Genomic DNA, 16,682 nt, shown 5'->3' on the forward strand with positions numbered 1-16,682 from the left:
AGAGAAAGACAAATATCATATGATATTGCTTATATGTGGATTCTAAAAAACATGATACAGATGAACTTATTTACAAAACAGAAAGAGACTCAGACACTAGAAAACAAACTTATGGTTACCAAAGGGGAAAGGTGGGGCTGAGAGATGAATTGGTAGTTTGGGACTGACATATACACACTATCATATTTAAAACAGATAACTAACAAGGACCTACTGTGTAGCACAGGAAACTCTGCTCAATATTCTGTAATAACCAAAATGGGAGAAGAATTTGAAAAAGAATAGATACATGTATATTATAACTGAATCACTTTGCTGTACACCTGAAACTAACACATTGTTAATCAGCTATACTCCAATATAAAATAAAAATTAAAAAAATAAGAAATTCACATTTTGAATGAAAAATAAAAAGAAAATCTCAACTCAGAAAATCTTCCTTAGAAAATTAATTCAATACTAATGACTAAACATTAAATTATCTTATCAAGTCAATGATATTACTAATATTTCTGAATAATGTGAAAAACTTCCACCTGTTCCTATAAAACTTGCTCTTACTTCCATCCGTATACTAGCAAGTGATCTATCCAATCTCTTAGCATCATCTGGCAATTTTTAGGTAGGGACAATTAGCAGAAATACAACTATTGTAGCATATGGATCCCCTAAGCATTTCTTGAAGCCATCTGCAAAGATGTTCTTTCCATGTAAACCGCACAGGGCTTAGGTCCATATCGAATTTCAGATATTAGTGACTGACCCTATTTAGTATTTCTGCTAAATAAAACTACTTAGCCTTTAGCAACTGGCGTCTGCTATAGATGTCTGTTAAAAAACACATAAAAATTTTCTAATGCTGGATTTTACTCAGATTGATTCCGCACATACCTCTAGCTGGCATGAATATTTCTCATTTAATAATCTATAAGTTTCATGGAAATTTGTTCCATTTATCTGAGAAATCATCATATAACCCTGAACATCCTTAGGAATAAGATGCTATCGAGTTTCTACACACAGGTCCTGAACATATTCAAGTGCTTTGTGGAAGCCAGTGAGCATGACGTGAGATAACAAAAAGGCAGGGACCACTATGTCTAAGGAAAGTTTATCCTCATCAATTTTAGTGAGAGTCGTGGATGCTAATTAAGTCCAACTCTCAAGGCCAAGTATAGTTGGCCTTCATCAACCCACCTGATTCAGTACAGCTGTTTCCTAAGGAAAACTGGAGGCATGTAATTTGTTCTCACAGGATTTGAATTCTGACTTATTTATTTATGATAGATCTTTGGGTTTAGAGGTTACATAACCACATGTTTATAATACCATTAACTGACCACATAATTTATCTATTACTGACCATACAAATAATTTTTAGGGACTATTTCAATAACAAAAATTTAAAAGACCTTTTAATGATATAAAATGTAAGTCCTCCAAATGCCTTAAATTGGATCATGAAGGAAATGACAAAAATCACATTATTTTGCATTTCTGGCTTTGGAGACAAGCCACACTTTGAGAACACTCAGGAAGAATTAGCGATGCTGATCCTGCCATGAACAACACAATCCCAAGAGCTCTTTCCTGAGATCTTTTAAAGTTTTTTTGCAAAGAGAAGGGGAGGACGGTGAAGAATACAGTTCAGGAGGGGACTTAGCTGAGACAGATGAGAAATCTACTTGAAAGAAAAGTGGGTCCTTCCGCTTTCTGAACCTAAGTGGAAGTGATGGATAACACAGGCTTATGGAGGGTCTTATCTGACAAAAAAGACGTCTTGGTTCCTGGAGGATGTAAAGTTTCAACAGTAAAAGTAAGATTCCATTATTATTTAAAACTACTCTCTTTCCATGGTTGTAGTTGGATTAAAACCCTAAATGGAGGACTAGATGCTAAATAGGGCATTTGGCTGCTTAAAAAATCAGTAAAGAGGGACACAAGCGTAGGTTTAAATGGATTTCCGCATTCCAGCAAACTCTTTTTCTTTGCCATCCAGCTGTCCTTTGTAAAGAAACAAAAATTTAGGATTGTTGACTCTGTTTGTAAAAGAAAAAAAAAAGAAAGTAAAATAATAAAATGTAAAAGCATTTTTCCTCAAAGTTTAACAAAAAAATACTGTCTTTATAGCTGTCATCTGTGGAGGTTACACATAAATTCCAATGCATACAATTCAATACTTCAATAGAGCTCAAAATATTCTAGGAAACTTCTTTTCAGAATTGCATTCTGGATCCATTATAACCACAAAGAGAAACTCTTTCCGTTTTTCTTTCTTCCTTTCTTCCTCCTTCCCTCCCTCCTCTCTCTCTCTCTCTTCCCCCACCAACCCTTTCTCTTTCTCCTCCCTCTCTCTCTCCCTTCCTTCCTTCCTCCCCTCCTCTGCCATAAGTCTACAATAATTTTTTTTAACATCTTTATTGGAGTATAATTACTTTACAATGGTTTCTGCTGTATAACTAAGTGAATCCTCCCTCTTGCACCTCCCTCCCACCCTCCCATCCCACCCCTCTAGGTGGTCACAAAGCACTGAGCTGAACTTCCTGTGCTATTCGGCTGCTTCCCACTAGCTATCTATTTTATATTTGGTAGTGTATATACGTCCATGCCACTCTCTCACGTCGTCCCAACTTCCCCTTCCCCTTGCCTGTGTCCTCAAGTCCATTCTCTATGTCTGCGTCTTTATTCCTGTCCTGCCCCTAGGTTCTTCAGAACCATTTTTTTTTAGATTCCATATATATGTGTTAGCATATGGTATTTGTTTTTCTCTTTCTGATTACTTCACTCTGTATGACAGTCTCTAGGTCCTTCCACCTCACTACAAATAACTCAATTTCTTTTTTTATGGCTGAATAATATTCCATTGTATATATGTGCCACATCTTCTTTATCCATTCATCTGTTGAGGGACACTTAGGTTTCTTCCATGTCCTGGCTATTGTAAATAGAGCTGCAATGAACATTGTGGTACATGTCTTTTTTTCAATTATGGTTTTCTCATGGTTTGTGCCCAGCAGTGGGATTGCTGGATCATATAGTAGTTCTATTTTTAGATTTTTAAGGAACCTCCATACTGTTCTTCATAGTGGCTGCATCAATTTACATTCCTACCAGCAGTGCAAGAGGGTCCCCTTTTCTTCACATCCTCGCCAGCATTCATTGTTTGTAGATTTTCTTAAGATGGCCATTCTGACAGGTGTGAAGTGATACCTCATTGTACTTTTGATTTGCATTTCTATAAGGATAAGTAATGTTGAGCATCCTTTCATGTGTTTGTTGGAAACCTGTATATCTTCTTTGGGAAAATGTCTATTTAGGTCTTCTGGCCATTTGTGGATTGGGTTGTTTTTTTCAGATTGAGCTGTATGAGCTACTTGTATAGTTTGGAGATTAATCCTTTGTCCATTGCTTCATTTGCAAATATTTTCTCCCATTCTGATGGTTGTCTTTTCATGTTGTTTATGGTTTCCTTTGCTGTGCAAAAGCTTTTAAGTTTCATTAGGTCCCATTTGTTTATTTTTGCATTTATTTCCATTCCTCTAGGAGGTGCATCAAAAAGGATATTGCTATGATTTAATGTCAGAATGTTCTGCCTATGTTTCCCTCTAAGAGTTTTATAGTGTCTGGCCTTACATTTAGGTCTTTAATCCATTTTGAGTTTCTTTTTGTGTATGGTGTTAGGGAGTGTTCTAATTTCATTATTTTATATGTAGCTGTCCAGTTTTCCCAGCACCACTTATTGAAGACGCTGTCTTTTGTCCATTGTATATTCTTGCCTCCTTTATCAAAAATAAGGTGACCCAATGCACGTGGGTTTATCTCTGGGCTTTCTATCCTGTTCCATTGATCTATATTTCTCTATTTGTGCCAGTACCATACTGTTTTGATTACTGTAACTTTGTAGTATAGTCTGAAGTCAGGGAGACTGATCCCTCTAGCTTCATTTTTTGTTCTCAAGATTGCTTTGGCTATTTGGGGTCTTTTGTGTTTCCATACAAATTGTGAATTTTTTTGTTCTAGTTCTGTGAAAAATGCCATTGGTACTTTGATAGGGATTGCACTGAATCTGTAGATTGCTTTCAGTAGTATAGTGATTTTCACAATGCTGATTCTTCCAATCGAAGAGCGTGGTATATCTCTCCATCTGTTTGTATCATTTTTAATTTCTTTCATCAGTGTCTTATAGTTTTCTGAATACAAGTCTTTTGTCTCCTTAGGTAAGTTTATTCCTAGGTATTTTATTCTTTTTGTTGCAATGGTAAACAGGAGTGCTTCCTTAATTTCTCCTTCAGATTGTTCATCATTAGTCTACAGGAATGCAAGAGACTTCTGTGCATTAATTTTATATCCTGCCACTTTACCAAATTCATTGATTAGCTATAGTAGTTTTCTGGTAGTATCTTTAGGAATCTCTATGTATAGTATAATGTCATCTGCAAACAGTAACAGTTTTACTTCTTCTTTCCAATTTGGATTCCTTTTATTTCTTTTTCTTCTCTGATTGCTGTGGCTAAAACTTCCAAAACTATGTTGAATAACAGTGGTGAGAGTGGGCAACCTTGTCTTGTTCCTGATTTTAGTGGAAATGGTTTCAGTTTTTCACCACTGAGAACGATGCTGGCTGTGGGCTTGTCATATATGGCCTTTATTATATTGAGGTAGGTTCCTTCTATGCCTACTTTCTAGAGAGTTTTTATGATAAATGGGTGTTGAATTTTGTCAAAAGCGTTTTCTGCATCTATTGAGATGATCAAATGGTTTTTCTCCTTCAATTTGTTAATATGGTTTATCACATTGATTGATTTGTGTATACTGAAGAATCCTTACATTCCTGGGATAAATCTCACTTGATCATGGTGTATTAATCTTTTAATGTGCTATTGGATTCTGTTTGCTAGTATTTTGTTGAGGATTTTTGCAATTATGTTCATCAGTGATATTGGTCTGTAGTTTCTTTTTCTGTGTCATCTTTGCCTGGTTTGGTATCAGGGTGATGGTAGCCTTGTAGAATGAGTTTGGGAGTGTTCCTCCCTCTGTTATATTTTGGAAGAGTTTGAGAAGGATAGGTGTTAGCTCTTCTCTAAATGTTTGAGAGAATTCACCTGTGAATCTATCTGGTCCTGGGATTTTGTTTGCTGGAAGAGTTTTAATCCCAGTTTCAATTTCAGCACTTCTGATTGGTCTGTTTATATTTTCTATTTCTTTCTGGGTTACTCCGGGAAGGTTGTGCATTTCTAAGAATTTATCCACTTCTTACAGGTTGTACATTTTATTGGCATATAGGTGCTTGTAGTAATCTCTCATGATCCATTGTATTTCTGCAGTGTCAGTTGTTACTTCTCCTTTTTCATTTCTAATTCTGTTGATTTGAGTCTTCTGCTTTTTCTTCTTGATGAGGGTGGCCTGTGGTTTATCAATATTGTTTATCTTCTCAAAGAACCACCTTTTAGTTTTATTTATCTTAGCTATTATTTCCTTAATTTCTTTTTCATTTATTTCTGATCTGATCTTTATGATTTCTTTCCTTCTGCCAACTTTGGGGTTTTTTTTGTTCTTCTTTCTCTAATTGCGTTTGGTGTAAGGTTAGGTTGTTTGAGGTATTTCTTATTTCTTGAGGTAGGATTGTATTGCTGTAAACGTCCATCTTAGAACTGCTTTTGCTGCATCCTGTAAGTTTTGGGTCATTGTGTTTTCATTCTCATTTGTTTCTAGGTATTTTTTGACTTTCTCTTTGATTTCTTCAGTGATCTCTTGGTTATTTAGTAGTGTATTATTTAGTCTACATGTGTTTGTATTTTTTATAGATATTTTCCTCTAATTGATGCTAGTCTCATAGTGTTGTGGTCAGAAAAGATACTTGATATGATTTCAATTTTCTTAAATTTAACAAGGCTTGATTTCTGACCCAAGATATGATCTATACTGGAGAATGTTCCAAGCTCACTTGAGAAGAAAGTGTATTCCGTTGTTTTTGGAAGGAATATCCTATAAATATCAGTTAAGTCCATTTAGTTTAATGTATCATTTAAAGCTTGTGTTTCCTTATTTATTTTTCATTTTGGATGATCTGTCCATTGGTGAAAGTGGGGTGTTAAAGTCCCCTACTATGATTGTGTTACTGTTGATTTCCCCTTTTATGGCTGTTAGCATTTGCCTTATATATTGAGGTGCTCCTATGTTGGGTGCATAAATATTTACAATTGTTATATCTTCTTCTTGGATTGATCCCTTGATCATTATATAGTGTCCTTCTTTGTCTCTTGTAATAGTCTTTATTTTAAAGTCTATTTTGTCTGATATGAGAATTGCTACTCCAGGTTTCTTTTCATTCCCATTTGCATGGAATATCTTTTTCCATTCTCACACTTTCAGTCTGTATGTGTCCATAAGTCTGAAGTGGGTCTCTTGTAGACAGCATATATATGGGTCTTGTTTTTGTATCCATTCTGCCAGTCTATGTCTTTTGGTTGGAGCATTTAATATATTTACATTTAAGGTAGTTATCAATATGTGTGTTCCTCTTACCATTTTCTTAATTGTTTTGGGTTTGTTATTGTAGGTATTTTCCTTCTCTTGTGTTTCCTGCCTAGAGAAGTTCCTTTAGCATTTGTTTTAAAGCTGGTTTGGTGGTGCTGAATTATCTTAGTTTTTGCTTGTTTGTAAAGTTTTAAATTTCTCTGCTGAATCTGAATGAGATCCTTGCTGGGTCGAGTAATCTTGATTGTAGGTTTTTCTCTTTCATCACTTTAAATATGTCCTGCTACTGCCTTCTGCAATATTATTTCATACTTTTAATTAAATAAATTTTGGCTCCTTTCAAAAATTACCCCCTTTCATTCAATGCATGACTGTTCACCACCAAGAAAAATTAAAAAGAAGACCAAAAAAAAATGTGTTTCAGATATAAAAGGAAATTCCATAAGAGTAATGGAGACATCACTGGGGTTAATCACATCCTCACAAAGTTGTGACACCACTGAATAGAACAGAATTTATTTAGAGGTTTGTTAAAAAGTTGGTTCAATTACTTCATAGTACAGTCTCATAAATCTAGATATTAGGGACCTATTCTTTCTTTTAACTGATCATCTGATCAGTTTTCCTTACTATCCTTGTGGGCAAAAAGAAAATCAGACCAAATAACCCTCATACTTTGTATTTATGACAGTTGTCACAGCATATTTAGAAAGAGATTAAGAGAGAAAATGGAATTCTGTATAAAATAACCTGGAAGATTATCATTAGATATCTAGTCAAGTCACATAGATGATTATGACTGGTAGGGATACAGTACTATAACCAAACTCTGCACTTTGGAGGCAGTAAGGCACAGTGGTGAGGAGCATCCTCTGTAATCCCATGCAGTTTGCTTATTAGCTATATGATCTGAAACAAGTCCCCTACATTCTCTGTGCCTTAGTGTTCCCATCTATAAAGTAGGACTACTAAGACCTCATAGAGTTGTGAAGGCCTCATGAGATGATACATAGGAAGCACCCACAGCTGTGCTGGGCATTCATGTGTCCTCTACACACATTACCTATTGTATGATTGGTATTATATATGAATAGCTGGTTATGTTTCTCTAGTTCAAGGGCAGAGAGATGTAAGAAATACTAGAAATAGAAAGGAGTAGAAAAGTTATGTGGTAGAGAGAATCTTTCTCTGGTGATTTCAAGTAAAATATGTCATAAAGAACCAGTCTCAACCCTGGGTCTCATTTTGTTTCTTTTTTTTCTTAATTAGCACCTTGTAAATGAGAACAGATATTTTTTTAAAGAACTGAAACAAAAGTGTAGAAACTGTATATTCATGCTGAATAACACACAGAGTAGTAGCATTTCTGTACCTTTCATTTAAGTATAAGAACACATTTTATGATTAAATCTTTTCTTTGGCAAATTCTAGTTAGTTCATAAAGATTCTGACTTAGCTTTTTGACATTCAGACATTTTAGTATTTGCGGATCCAAATGATTTGATGAAGCTGGTACCTAAAAAGTCTAAAAAGCTTCATATGATGTCCTAAAGTAGAACTGTAATCCACATATTCAACAACGATGATGATAGCTACCATTAATCAAGAGCCTATAGCATACAAGACACTGTTCTTTGCTCTTTACACAAAATATTTTATTTAGTCTTCTCAACAAACTTATGACCTGGGTACTATTTTTATCTTATAAGGCAAGGATGTTTGGGCCCAGAGAAACTAAAGAATTGACCAAGATTACATGGATGTAAGTGACAGAGCAGGGATTTGAAACAGAGTGACATTCCCGAAGCATGCATTTTCCAGTCCTGCCCAAATAGTGTTCTACATATTATGCATACTTCTTCCCTGAGTGCCATGCTTGTTTAAGTTGATTGAGGGAAATCAAACAATCTGTTATAAGACAGTAGGCTGTTAGCCTTTGCTACTGATGGATTCCCTTCATTTATTGCAGCTCTGGCCAAGAAAGCTGCAGCAGAGGCATCTATCATTATGATTGTAAAGATATTGATGCCTGGGGCAGAAGTAATTCCTTTTTGAAGTAAGAATCTTCCTTGCATATTCATAACACACATTTACACATTAGTCTCAGCATAACTCAAATAGGGACATTCCCCTGCTTGGTGGCCTTTCTTGTAGCTACCCAGGGTTCTTTCCTAAATTGAAGGAAGGCCTCCAGGCATCAGCTTTGGAATTGCCATGGCTAATTGTCTAGGAGATTTTTGTATTCAAGCAAACACCAGGACTAACATCCTAAAACCGAACATCATAACCTTTGTTGGCTGGTTCCCCTGGAGATGATTAATGGAGACATGACTCAATACACTCATTGACTATAAAAGCAAATTAGGGGAAAAAATGGCCATTGGGCAGGGATACCAGTGAACCTCCAGGGCAACCTGCTTTATGACTTGCTAGGAAAGGGCATTGATGCCACTGCTCAAACATTCAAGGATGATTTAGAGAATGACCTCATGGTAGTTTTATCATGTTGTAAATGTAGTTTTATAAAGTACCCACAGAAGAATCTCTCTTTCAGCCTTCTCAATGTGCTTTTAATATATGATTTGGTGCCTCCATTAACCCTTTTTGAGATGAGGACAAACAAATGACAGGCACATATATATACATATTGTATCTATTGCGATATATAATTATATTTCTTGTGACCTGTAAGAGATATAAGTATACTGAGGAATGTTGCTAGACCCAAAAGAGATACAAGCATACTGAGGAATGCTGCTAGAATGTTGCTAGATTGTGTTGTTGCTACTACTTTTTCTAGCTGGAGCAATTTTCAAAATATAAAACAGATACAGAAACTATATGGATATATTTATATTGAATGCTTCCATTGGGTTTTGGTGTAGAAGACTGGCATGTTTATTTTTTAAAGTTGAGAAATTAATGAAATAAAATGAAACCCTCCCCTTACAGTCTAAAGAAACACACTTCAAAAAGGAAACACATTGCTGCACATTACTTTTTATGACATTTTACAAATTTGGGTGTAGAAAATTTAATTTAGGACATGTTACTGTGGTTGATACAAGATTTAAGCTTAATTCTCTCATCTGTAAAGTTGAAATAATCATTGTGAAGAATAAATGAGAGGATCGTAAGTTAATATGTGGTACAGTGTAAACAACTTAATAGATGCTGGATTAATGTTATCTATTGTGTTTCTGGATTAATATGACCCTTTCTAGAAAGGTGCTATCATTAATAAATTTTACTGAAATAAGTGAATATTAGTGGGAGAAGATTTAATTGAGTCACTCCCTAAATTATTAAGGACAAACATTTCAAATAGAAAAATGATTTGGAGACAACCTGGAAACAATTGGAATATTGTGGTCATCTGTATTGGAAAGGGTAAATAAATGGTCTAAAGGAGAAAGGAAAATATAATAAATGACAATAAGACTGGATTTCAATATATATAGCTTTTGTTATATTATGTTGGATTAGCTGATATAAGGTAGGCTCACTCAATTTGTACAGCATAAATGCAACAGAATAGCACACATATTTAATGACAAAATTAGGGCAAAAATATATCTTGACAGCCACTGTGGTGTGCCCAATCCAACAAGATAGAATTTAAGTGAATGGACTATAGACAGTGATTTTAAGCAAACTTGTTTTGAATTAACTCACTTTAATGAAATGTCCAGCTGGAATAAATATACCACCTTACATTTGAACTCACTGTTTGACATCATTAATAGTAGGACAGATCAATCTGGTATATCAGCTACAATGCGTTGGACAAGAAATACCAAAATAGCTTAAAAGGAAAAAACTGTCTTGCCTATCAATACATCCCAGAGTAGGATGGCTTTCAATCTGATTAATTCTGTGGTTGACTACCATGAAGAATCAGTGTTCCTGCTGCATAGGCACAAAATGAAATTCTACTCAGCAGTAAAAAGCAACAAGCTACTGTTTTATGTGATAACATAGATGAACCTCAAATACACTATGTGAAGTGAAAAAAGAGTCAGAAGCTATATACTGTATGATTCTGTTTATATGACACTCTGAAAAGAAAAACTATGACAGGAAAAAAAAAAAGAGTGGTTACCAAGGGCCAGGAGTGTACGGAGGTGATTGACTACAAAGTGTCTCGAGAGAACACTTTAGGATGATGAGACTATATCTTGACTGTGGTGTTGTTATATGAATATACATATTTGTTAAAATTCATAAGTTTTTGTGCCTGTATTTTTACTGTATTTAAATTGTACCCCAATAAATTTTAAAACCAACAAAAAGAACTACTTTGTCATCTTGTGTGTTTCTGCCTGTCCTCTGGCTAATTTATCTCATGCTTGCAAGAAGGCTGCCATATTCTCAGGCATCACAGACAGGCAGGACAATATTCAGTGGAAGAGAAACTATTATTTTATATGGTCTCTTTATACTTGTAGGGAAATGTATTTCAAAAAAACAGTATTTCAGAAGCCTCTCTTCCTACCTTACAGACTTTCCAACACATCTCATGGACTAGACCTGGGTCACACATCCATTACTTAATTCTGGTAAGGAAAACTAATTATCATAATTGATATGGGTTCAGGATTTACCCATAAGTTTGGAATAGAGGCAACTTCCCTAAAGCTAGATACCTGAACACATTAGAAATTCACTTAATGTAAAATTTAAAGATAAACCATGCTTGTGGTGAACATATAGTAGTGTACAATTAAGTGTCTGATCAATTGGCTAGCAACCTTGTGATTTTATGCAATGATAAACTTTGAAACAGGTCAACAGGAATGAGATAAGACCAAAAACAAACAAACTAACTAACCAACCAAAAAAGTCAAAAGCTAATACTTGGCTTTACTTGCATACTTACTTACATAGTCTAATACTTACATCTATGAGTAGATATATCTTTCTGTAACTAGGAATATAACATCTCTCTATGTAATATTCTTGAGGAAAGTTTCTTGATGAAGGATAGGTTTGGAAACTCTGCCATATGAGAAACTACTACAGGAAATAGCAAGTACAAGACACATTAGATTCAATTTTTATGTTGTCAAAGACTAGAGAAAAAAACCATAAGCAGAAAGTACAGTACAATGTAAGGGAGAAATTTCAAATATTAGTGTTATCCAAAGATTTCTAATGGTGGTGAGTTATTCATCACTGAAAATATTCAAGGCTGACCTAGATGATGCCTGTAGGTAGTAGGAGAATATTCTAGTATCAGATGGATAGTTAGATTGGACATTTTAAGATTCTTTGCAATACTGAGATGATGCTAAAAATTTTTCTTAAATATACAAGGAAATATATATATATGTGTGTAACTGTGTATGTAAGATACTTATATATATATTGCATATGACTGAAAAAGTATTTGCTGACTTAAAAAACAAGAAGGGAATACACACTAAAATAAAAATGTATTATATGAGGTAGTAAGATTACGAATCATTTAAGGAAATCTGGATAAGTGAAAAATTTCAGCTCAGTGTAATACTGGGGAGTCCCTGATCTGAGTGGGCTCCATTCACAATGAAACTCCAACCAAACCAAACATCTTTGGAATGTACCTTTATGCTGACACCAGATCTCTGGGGCTATCCTGATCCTGATCCATACCTCAGAATTTTGAAGTCCTCTCTATTTATGTATTTTTAGAAAATACAAAGTTCAGGGCACTCACTGAGACTGAGATTTTTGTGAATGTTTATAGATTGTAGAAAAGCTTATCCATAAAAGGGAGAAAATAAAATGCTTGAGAACTATTTCCTCTGTGATTATGTATACTGTTGATTCCTCATTGAAGTATTACTATTGCTATTATTACTATTCTTATTTCACCTAATGCAGTCTCTTATTTCTTTACCAGTTAGTGGAAGCTGTAAAGTCAAGATTAGAAATAATGATCTACCACTGACAGAGCCCAATGAAGAGCTTTCCATTTCATAAGTTATTATTACTTTGCTAATCATGGAAAAATGATGCTAACTTGAAATAATTCAAATGTAGCAGATAAAATAAAGCAATTGCCTAGCTATCTACACCTAAGTAAAAACACAGTCTAACCTAAAGTCTGCAGTGTAAAGGATCACTTAATAACACAGGTGTGCCTGGGCTATTTTTAGCTGCCTACAAAACTCAAAGTTAAATAGCAAAGAACTTGTGTGTAAAGCTCTTTCACAGTCTAGTTTCATCTATTAACCTTTACCTCACATTAAGTGAATTTTGTTCTCAAGTTATTTAAGAGTTCCCTTTATCTTACATACAACTTTAGAAATGCATCCTGACTTGAGAGGGTTGCCAGGAGGATGCGTTGCACTGGGAAAACAGAAAACAATAACAGCAAAACCTTAATTAGGGGAGACTGATATAAGAAATGCAAGGAAAGGAACAGTAATTGGAAAACAAAAAAGGAGGAGCATAATCTGGTTACATTTTCAGACATACACTCAATACCCAGATTCTATAAAGCTCTATGTTAGGTACTTTATGGTCACAGGATGATGTATAAAATCATTTCATTTTCTGTCCCAGTGAGTTCAATATTGTTATAAAGAGAAAAAGTAACCCTTGTGGTATGGATTTTCTCTAATGTTAATGCTAAGTTAAATTATTTTCCACTGGTTGTGGAATTCTTACACTGTTTTTATAACATTTTCAGAAAGAGGTTACACTTCTTCTGGGGGTCTAAACAAGAATGAGCAGACAGACTCCAGTCACCAGCATTTCCTACCAGATGAAGGCCTACTTTACTTCATTGGTCAGGTTAAAAGCGTGAGTTAGTTTGTTTCTAAAAGGAGAAAATCGCCTATTTATTCAGTCACTAAAACGGAGACTGAAGGCTTTTGTAACGCTCCCAGTGCAGGTGTATAGAACAGTTTTATGAAACTTAAATGATAAATGCTAGTCAATTTCAATAGCTTTATACACTTAGCCAATCTAATTTCTCACACCCCTCCCCCAACATCAAATAGCCTTTGTGTCTTCTTCACTCATGACATGCTTTTCACCTTTGTGCTTTTTGTCTATTCTGCTTCTCCAACCTGAAATTTTCTCTCCTTTCTCCTCAACATGTATTCAGATCCAGCTTAATCTTCATAGCCAAATAAAATCCCTGCCTCGTACATGGAGACATACTGCAGCAAATTGCATGGGTGTTTCTCTCTTTCTGTGTTCCTCATGCTTATCTGAGAGGAGTAGTGTCCAGTGCTACTGTTTTTCTTCCTCCAGCGAAACGGTTATCAACCCTGTCTTCACATTAGATTTGTTAGAGGGTGCTTAAAAAAAAAAGTGATACTTGGGACCCACCCCCAGGAAAACAGAATCAGAATCTCTGAGGATAAAACTTGGGCATTGTTATTTTAAAAAATCTTTCCAGGTGATTTTGATGGGTACTGAAAATTGAGAAACCAGTTGTTTTAGAACAGGTTTAACCTAAAGCAGTTTGGTGCCCATAAAGGGCTGTAATTTAAGACATTGTTTTCCTGTTTATTTTTATGCCAAACGTGTGACACTGATCAGGTACAACATATTTTGGATTCATAAATTCAGATGTCAAAGTTCAGTCAGGCCCTGAATGGTGAATTGGTTTCACTTCACACACTAGCTCCAATCAACTGATAGTTACTTCTTGCAAATCATGTTGAGAAGGCTTCTAAGGACTCTCTGGGTTCTGCAGGAAAAGGTGTGACCATCCTAGCTTACTGGCCACATGGGTGGAGAAACAGGGAAGACTCAGCATCATGCAAATATTTTTATCCCTGACTATAAGATATCCCCTCATTACATGGAAGAATAAACTGAGGTCCACGTGGATTAAACTTGCCCAAAGGAGCCCCACGTTAGGAAAAATTGAAGTTGAACTTAAGTCCAATCTCCAGCCTCCCCAAAGAATGAAGTTTTAGAGTTCGCCTGGCTTGATTATAAACTCCTTTGTGCTCTAGCCCATCCCTAGTTGCCCTATGTGCTCTGGTGTTCTTGGCACCTCAGTTCTCAGCACTTCTGGCCTCACAGTCTTTTTGTTTCCTCCACAGTGCATAGAACATCCACAAACAAAACTCATTTGGCCTGACCGATAAACAGTTCTTCTCTCTTGTGTTTATAGCTTTCAAGAATGCTACTGGCACAGAAAAAGCTCAACATTAAAAGATATCAGAGCGAAATGAAGGCTGTGCTTGGAATAAACTAAATCCAAGAAGGCTCCCCCATAAGAGTTCATCTTGGTGTTTGAAGTGTTGCAAAGGGTGCTAAATATCCTACAAGAACACTGGCTCCATCTACCAGCTCACAAGCTTTTCTCTCTCTGTCTCCCTCTTCACACATGTGACACACTCAGCCATGCAAACACATGCCACAAACCTTCGGAATTTCTATTTTCATTCTGCAGAGTCACAGTAACCAGGAGAAGTAACAGAAACTAACTCTTTACAAATCCAACCTATAATAGAAAAAAAGCCTATATGAACTATCCAATTTATATGAATAGTAAAGCAAGTTTTTTTTTATCACTGTCTGGTTAAATATGAATTAGATTATATTAGTGGCTGCCCTCCACCCAACCCAACTCCTTCATTTTCAGTGTCCTTAATTTCAACTGTCTTTGATGGTACTGAACGGAAAAGTCCCCTTGTCGCCAGTGGTTAAGAGTTATTATTAACAAGATTACCAAGGAAAAACTTACATGTCTGGGCTTCTGCTCCTAAGAAATGCCCTTTGAGGGTGGTAAGATTGTTCAATTTAGTTTTCCAGTTCTGTTGTCTTCAGAAAAGTTCCCTGAAAAAAATAAGCCAACTGCTGTCCTCACTTTCTATAAATTATTGACAACAGAAACGCCAAATCATAGATGAGCTATTTTATAAGAACATATTTACATTTTTAAAGATAAAATAAAAATTCAAAACTCAAACATTACTTCTCTAATTTTCTGTCCTGTCAGATTTTGTGTGTTATCTTTGATATGACTTTGGCAGATAACAACTTCCCCTATGTGAAAACAACCGTCCTGTGAATTGTAAACGATGTCTAAGGATTCTTTTCAAAACAAAAGTGTCTGGATTAATAGTGTCTGGAATTTCTCCAAGTTTTAAATATCTCTAATAGTTTTTTGCCAGCCCAATTTAATAGAAAATACCTCAAATTTTTTAAAAATGAAAGAAATTTTTAAAAATCGCTAAGTCTGAATAATGCTTGAATGAGTGAAAGTAAATTGTACCATGACAATTCTGCATTTTTGCTGAAGGGGGGAAGTTTTCCGTTCCCATAACCACAAAAAACTCTAATTCCACTAGCCAATTATAGAGCGTGAGGTAGAAATGCTCTAAAGGGGAAATGCCATTCCTCTGACCTCAGAACTAGAGGGAGTAGGTAATGGGCTGTATAAACAGCATAAAATAATAAGCATGCACAGTAAGGTAAGGTGAAATGGAAATAAAATGTAATCATAACAACTTTGATCTTCATGCTTTGAATTTACTGAGCTGTTTTCCTATGTGGTTGTCTGTGTACAGAAAATGGCTTAAACTTCTCCCTGTAGACACTTACTCAAATAAATGTTGCTTTCGTCAAGCCAACTTCTCAAAGTTAATGACCTATTTTGATTGGCTTTGGGAAAGTTTTCAAGTGGGTTTCTTCCATACCTAGGATAGTCAGTTTATCCTTTGAAGGATACATACACACACACACACACACACACACACACACACACACACACACACACTGTACATTAATTAATTAGTTAATTATTATTTTACCAAATAGCTGTTGCTCTTCCTAAGGGCAGAGGTAAAGCTTACTCAGTTTGGTGTCCCCTTTTGTGAGAGTCAATCCAATACTTGTATTTAAGAAAACAAATACTGGAGCCAGACTGGCTTTGCAACTTACTGACTATATAACAATATCTTTGAGTCTTAAGTTTTCTCACCTATAATATGAAAAGAGCACAACCTACCTCACAGATTAAATAATATAATTACATAATATAATGTCTATTATTATGTAATATATGCATAGTGCTTGCTTATTAGTAATTACAAAGTTGATCATTATCATCAACCATAATATATAATAGAGAAAAATGAGATAAGATATTTTAAATTAGCTGATGTATCATTTAGGGTCCTAACAGTAAATCAATAGTACACTCAAATTGGAAAAATTTGAGAAGGGTTTATTTATCAAAACACTAAGAACAA

General features: G+C 35.2%; 1 long non-coding RNA gene across 1 annotated transcript in view; it reads right to left on the reverse strand.

Moving 5' to 3' along the window:
* Positions 1-15,243, reverse strand: part of LOC136792407 (uncharacterized) — a 150,187-nt gene extending 134,944 nt beyond the window's left edge. Inside the window, exon 1 of the long non-coding RNA XR_010836146.1 lies at positions 15,173-15,243. This is a non-coding gene — a long non-coding RNA (uncharacterized lncRNA). The remainder of the gene's footprint in view (positions 1-15,172) is intronic.
* Between the last annotated feature and the right edge of the window lie 1,439 nt (positions 15,244-16,682).

The sequence above is a fragment of the Kogia breviceps genome, chromosome 13 (assembly GCF_026419965.1).
Source record: "Kogia breviceps isolate mKogBre1 chromosome 13, mKogBre1 haplotype 1, whole genome shotgun sequence".
In the NCBI taxonomy this organism is placed as follows: Eukaryota; Metazoa; Chordata; class Mammalia; order Artiodactyla; family Physeteridae; genus Kogia; species Kogia breviceps.